The following is a 6,472-nucleotide window of genomic DNA, read 5'->3' as shown; positions in this document are numbered from 1 at the left end:
ATCCCTGCCAGACAGGAGTCACTGAATGTGCCTGTGTTCAGTCAAAGGCCATGATATAAATGATAAATGAGACCCTGCTGTCAGTTCGTGTAGGAATGCCTTTAATTTCAAACCACTCTGAGAAACTTCTTTTGTTGGAAAGCTTGGCCACACTGGGGGGTAGTAGTGTGGTGTGTGACCTCTGTCTGACTACAATGAACATGCACAAGCCCAAAGCTGAGTGTTTCTCTCCATTTGTCTTTTTAATGCGTATGTGTTGACAGGAGGATTGCATGTTAATTTGTATGTCTGTTGTCACATTAGAGTTATACAATCCAAACATATAAAAAGGTGCCCTCTGCTAATGCCTTGTACGAGGTCAAAGAAACACCCACGTAAACATACACTTCCCAATGTGTGTTGTGGTTACAGTCTATCTATAGAAAGAGCCTCAACAAACTATAGGAATACCCAACTCTCCAGCTGCTCTGTAATGAATGCGTCAGAACCACAGAGCCTGGCTCACTTTCAACACTGTGGGAGATTAGGATCCCCCTGCGATGTCTCTTTCTCCATTCTCTGCCAATTTATTTTGTTTCTTCGTCTGAAATAATTGTTAAATTAAATGATCCCAGATAAAATGAATCCTAATTAGTATATCATGTTATGGAGGGCAGGAAGGCAAAACTTGTAAAAAAAAAGGTAATTGAGTTGAATGGACCATAAAGTTCCTCTCAAAGTCGATACATAGAAGGAGGGCGGGACGAGACACAGTGAGAACAGCAGGGCTGAAATGTTTATTCACATCATTCAGATACCCCCGCATTGTGTTTATGGGACACAGTGCTTGTACACACTGATGGCTGTAATCAGTAAAAGAAAATAAACATATCAGACAGGACCTAAATGAGACTCTCTGCTGTTTGGTTTTATTTGTTTCTCGTTTCCAACCGTGTTTGCTATAGATCATTGCAAAGCCAGCCTGATTGTTGCTTTTCAAACTGAATCAAGCTAATGAGGGGGGTTTCAATGGGCTGTGTTACACTTTGGCTGATGATAATTGTGAGAATCGACTGAAATCATAATGGTTGACTATTATTTTTCTCTCTCTCCATTGTTCATCTTAGGTGCTACGTGGGGCTCAGCTCATAGCGGTGGCATCAGCTGATGGGGGGGCCACAGCAGTAGAGGGCTCCCCCCTCCCCAATGACATCCAAGTGCAGTACGTCCAACTCGCGCCCGTCTCAGATCACACAGCTGCCGTACAGGTAAAACAACAGCCAAAGAAACACAAATTATTCCAGGCTTGTACACGTGTACACACACACACACAGGTTGTTTGTTAATGGGTAGTATTCCAACACCTGGAGAATGGTTCTATCATCTGAAGTGAAGCAGACCCCGCTGCTAATCTAAATCAGTCCCACTACACATGTTTGTTTTTGAAGAAATCCATGACAAATAGCTGTTCTCCAAGTCTTTTCCTCAAACTGAAATAGGTCTGTTATCAGTCCTTCAGTGATGCCATCAATCTGTGAAGCATGCTGAGTGCTCGCCAGGAAATACAATTCCCAGGAAAAAGTGATTAGGAGTATGTGTTTGTATGTTAGCTTGGATTCAAAGTTTATTTCTTAAAGTAAATCAGACTAATAAATATCAGTCTTCTGGATAACTTCATGATACCACAGTGTTAAGTTATAAAACATTAGTTATATTTCAAATAAGTAACAGACTATTCACTTTTTTATCTGGAAAATTGAAATGAATACACAGTACTACCAATCTCATCAGCTGTCTGTGATAAAAGAAAAAGTAACAAAATTGTATTTGCAACTTATTCCAAACATTGTTATTGCAACACGTTATTAACACACACAACCTCCGGTCATCATCAGTTGATTCAAATCCAAAATCTATCTTACAAAGCCTCTAACATCTGCCTGCCACAAGAAACCGAATTATTGGTGAACCTTAGTGAATATACTTTCTTACTTAGCACATCTTTTTTCAAATATAATCATATTTTTGAGGAATCAAACATGTTTTCTTTACTTTTTTTCCTTCTCCCTCTTTGGAGAAATGACGCCCTGTCTAGCAGCCAGAGTTACTGATTGTCAGGGCTCACACCTGCCTCCTTTGTTCTATAAGGATCTGATCAGCCTCGTAATGAGCAGAATATATCCTGCAATATTTCCCTCATAATTACAGTAATGTTGAAATGAGTTTAATTTCTGCAATTTAGATGAAATATTTGCCGGTATAATGGGTCAGCTTTTCCACTGCTGTCATAATTATGTTCAAATAAAATGCACTCAGCTTTCAGTCATTATGACGGCTGTTTGTACAAACAGTATTTTAACATGAAAGAGTGCAGTGAATGGAGTGTAACAAGGAGACGGGTAGTAATTAGTAGATATGCCTGAAATCCCTCGATGAGTGAGTTTTTTGAGCAACGGCTACATGTGGAATCAGGATGTTGCACACGGCAGCGTGGCCTTTGAAGTGGCCAGTTTAACTTCGGGGTGGATATAAAAGCACCACACGTTTCTATTGTTCTTTCTGCTTTCTGTTTACCCTAAATATCAAATGTTCTCCTCATTGCTTCTTTCCCTCAAGTCCCATGCTGAATTGGGTTCCCTCTAGCCTTGATGTGAGTCTTTGTTCTGTTGTCATATTGTAAACAGAGAGAACAGCAAATGATTAATGGCTGTGTGAAATACGGGTCCTGTCATGATAGGGATCTCTCTGCAGAAAAGCCACGCACCAGGTTTCCTGGTACCAAACTTTAATCTTAGAAAAACGCTGTATTGCTGTCTTTTTGTTGTTGGTAGTCGTCTAGGTCATTAGTTCCTCGGCCCTGTGAGTGTCGAGGAGATGAAGGCATCTTCGACTGATTTATTGTTTTAGGTGTGGGTCGTTCACAAACTGATAAACTCCAGAAAGCATACAAAACGATTGCCCCCCTCAACCACTCTATTCCAGGGTCTGCGCCCCATGTTGCGGGCCCAGGGAGCAATCAAACTGTTTGTTTACTCAACTGATTCGTTTGGATGGGTTTTTAGATCAAAAAAGAGCTAATGTTTTCCTAATGTCTGATTGTACACAAATCTTGACAGAAATCAACAAAGTAGGCAGAGGTCTGATCAGCCATCAGCGTTCTGTTCGCTGGAGTTTGGGTTCATTAAGTGTGAAGGGACATGCCCAAGGACAGAAAAAACAAGCCTGTTAACAATGTGTTGACTTTTGATCAAACAATATTTAAACTCGTCAATAGCAGATTTTCATTAGGCATCACTGTCAAAAATAATGTACAAGGGTCAAAAAAGGTTGGTGCTAAGATGCTCAACATGTTCAAGTTGATCTTATTAAGTGTGCTTTAAAGGACTTCACATAGTAAGTCTATCCAACTCATTATCAAAAAAGTGAATGCATATGATAAATGAGTAAACAAGTTTATATAGAATAGCATTTCCTAATCAAACCTACTGCAGCTGTATTGTAAAGACACAATGCACAGATTTGATTTGGGCATATATACTGGGCCTACTTCAGGGTGTGTTATTATCAAAGTTGGCTTGTGATGTCCTAAAGTGTAAACATGGCTGGCTTTCAGTTCAAAGTTCATAGGAAGGTTAGCGCTGTTCTTTTTCCACTTTTTTGCAAAGTGTTGAATCGAGAGAATTGCTCTCATCTGTTTCCAGACATATGGCAGCACTTATAAAAGTTTTTGAAAAGTTACTTAGGCTTTTGTATTTATTTATCTCAGCATTTTCCCTCCCTCTTTATTACATAGTTTCCATTACCAAACTAGATGAAGTTGGGGGCAACACATTTTAGTAATCTATGGGGCAGTTGTGTGAGTTGGGAGTTTTGATGCAACATGGTTTATCTCCATGTCTAATGGTGGGAATAAAGAACAACAAGAACCTGATTCACCCACACATTTCAAAAGATTCCGACACATGTTCTGTTGAAAAAGACTGAAAGCAATGGATCTATTATCCTTGAGTATTAACAAATGGAGAACAAGGCCCGCACTGTGACAGTCCACCATGTCCAAAGTTTCATATGCTTAGTGAGAAACATGGATCCATGTGAGTTTTACTTGGCCTGTTGACCGCAAGTGGTTACCGTGTGTCAGCCTCATGTGTTGTTGTATTGTATGCACTGCTGTGCTGCAGCTGTGCTTCATTCAATGCTGTTGTCTAGTGACAGCATGCCGGGCTGAAGGGAGGATTACATGCTGCAGGTGTTTTTAGGGAACCTTTGGCGTGCATTTGAGGAAGGAGTGAGTCACTCTTCATGAATATCATCCAGGACTGAGTCATGAATCTCTCATCTTTTGAGTATTTTTTTTTAAACCTACACAATAGCTTGCTCTGTCTGACACCGAGCACAGAGTCAGTCAGAGAACATTATAATACAAATAGCTCATCACTTCACGTCCCCCCACCTGTCACAGCCTCTTTTCTTGGCCTTTGCACCAACTGTCTTCTCTCTGATATATCTCCTCTCTAATCTCTCCTGTCATTCCTTTACGTCTTCAGTCCATTATCTGTCTCCCACAATGCTGCAGGGGCTAGGCCTGGGCGGTTTAGAAAGAAAATATTCCAGTATCACAAAGTTTTTCACACAATACCTCCATAACAATAGTGTGACGATGTTGTGGGGTGGACCATTGAGGCTTTCAAAAAACTTGATAAGAATTTTTGATAAATAATCTCTATTAATTTGGATGTAATGACTAAGCAGGTAAAGGAAGTAATGAAACCGCTATAACAGTCTGATACATTCCGAAAAATACATAATTTTACTGTAATGCAGCCTTTAAAAAGAGGAAAACAAAATACTTGTATAACGATAAAAATTAACACAATATCCAAGCTTTCTCATGATTACACTGATCAGGTCAAAAAGCATGCTACAGTCTTCTAAATGATATCCTCTCTGTCATGTGTCACAGGCTGCTGAGCTAAGCCCGGCCATGCAGGCGGAGTTGGAGGTGAAAGAGGCCATCCAGGGGGCCATCCAGGGAGAAAACGGCGAAGTGGTCCAGATCGTCACCTCCGTGGCCACCTGAGAGCCCGTCTGGTTCCTCACATCTCAGATCTCTGCTCCTCAGCATGGCCTGACAAGTCTCAGCGGCCCAAACGTGCACACGGTCTGACAGACACTCAAGCCAGAAAGCTATTATATAGACACTGAGGGACACGGATGAAATAGAAAATAATCATTTTTCAGTTTTGTGTTTCGCCCTTCAAACTCTTCTGTTCATTGCAAAACAGATGTCGCAATGTGGAAATGTTTGCGGACTACTTGAAAAGACTATGATACTCAAAAATTCAACAGTGGTCTGAATGTGTTTTCATCACCAGAAAAACCTGGCCCACAACTGAATACACAGTGGTATTATTGTCTGTCCAGGGAGGATGCTACTTATGCAGAACATCACCCCGCCACTTCATCAGCACACACACTTACATCAACTTTGGAAAATATTGGAGTTATTTGGAGTTAAGCTGCTTGGCTACATCTGAGACACTCGTGAGGTTTTTGTAAAACCTCTGAATCCCAAGTCAAACAACCAGTACTGTGCTCCTTTTCTCGTCATTTCTTGCCACAGTGGACTGCAATGGAAAGTAGATTTAACCGAGCTCAACTTCTCTTGGTTATGATTCATTTGGTTTCCTGTCACTCCATGATTCAATCCATACTTTTATCTGCCGGCTGAGAGCCCTGCCTTCCCTTACTTTGCTCTTCTTGTTTTCATAAAGCTTAAGCCGCACAGTTCTGTTTGTTTGTTTCATTTGCATAATTGTAACATGCTAAAGGTTTTTTGGGAGCTTTAATTTTGGAGGAAGGAGACTATGAAATAGAAGAGATGGTGCCAGTAGACAGTACAAGATGCTTGTAGAAAACCAAGGAAACCTTGAACTTGTTTATTTCCCCTGTTTTGCCTCTGCGAAAGATACATTCATGTGAATAAAACGTGCTTGTGGTTGCCATAAAAGTGTGTTTTTATTTTGTCTTGTCTCTGTATTTCTCTTTATTTACATCAACTAGGGTCATCAAAATGCCTTCAAGGATTTTCGAGACATGGCTTTGCTTTCATCCACTCCAAATAGACAATTGAAGAGAGTGGGAAATGTTGTTCGGTTTTGAGGTCTGGTTTCATGTTTCCATTGACTTACTTCTATGTTTAAAGTATATATATGTCAACTTCAATAAACATTAACTTCTGTACTGTAAGCCACCCTGTCAACATAGAAAACAGGCTTTTGTCAAAACACTAATAATTGTGTTTGTCTCATTTAAGCAGTTTCAGACCTGTAATTACATTTCTTGGTAATCCACTCCAAACCCAGAGCCGGATTTTGTTTTTCTGTCAGTAAAGACAGAATGTGTTGTGTTGGATTGATGCGCCACTAATGATGAATATTTCCGCAGTCAGCATTAAAAGAGATAAGTGAGACGAGTTTCCCCTGCTCGGTGT

General features: G+C 40.4%; 1 long non-coding RNA gene across 1 annotated transcript; it reads left to right on the top strand.

Moving 5' to 3' along the window:
- The first annotated feature begins 1,070 nt into the window (after positions 1-1,070).
- On the top strand, positions 1,071-6,005 carry LOC104968081 (uncharacterized). The gene is made up of 2 exons (XR_800783.1): positions 1,071-1,247; positions 4,943-6,005. It is a non-coding gene; the product is annotated as an uncharacterized lncRNA (long non-coding RNA).
- Positions 6,006-6,472: the final 467 nt, after the last annotated feature.

This window comes from Notothenia coriiceps, unplaced genomic scaffold, assembly GCF_000735185.1.
Source record: "Notothenia coriiceps isolate Sejong01 unplaced genomic scaffold, NC01 NC01_scaffold00038208, whole genome shotgun sequence".
Lineage (NCBI taxonomy): Eukaryota > Metazoa > Chordata > Actinopteri > Perciformes > Nototheniidae > Notothenia > Notothenia coriiceps.
Note: the sequence above shows the minus strand (reverse complement) of the source record. Positions and strands in the feature narration are given on the sequence as shown.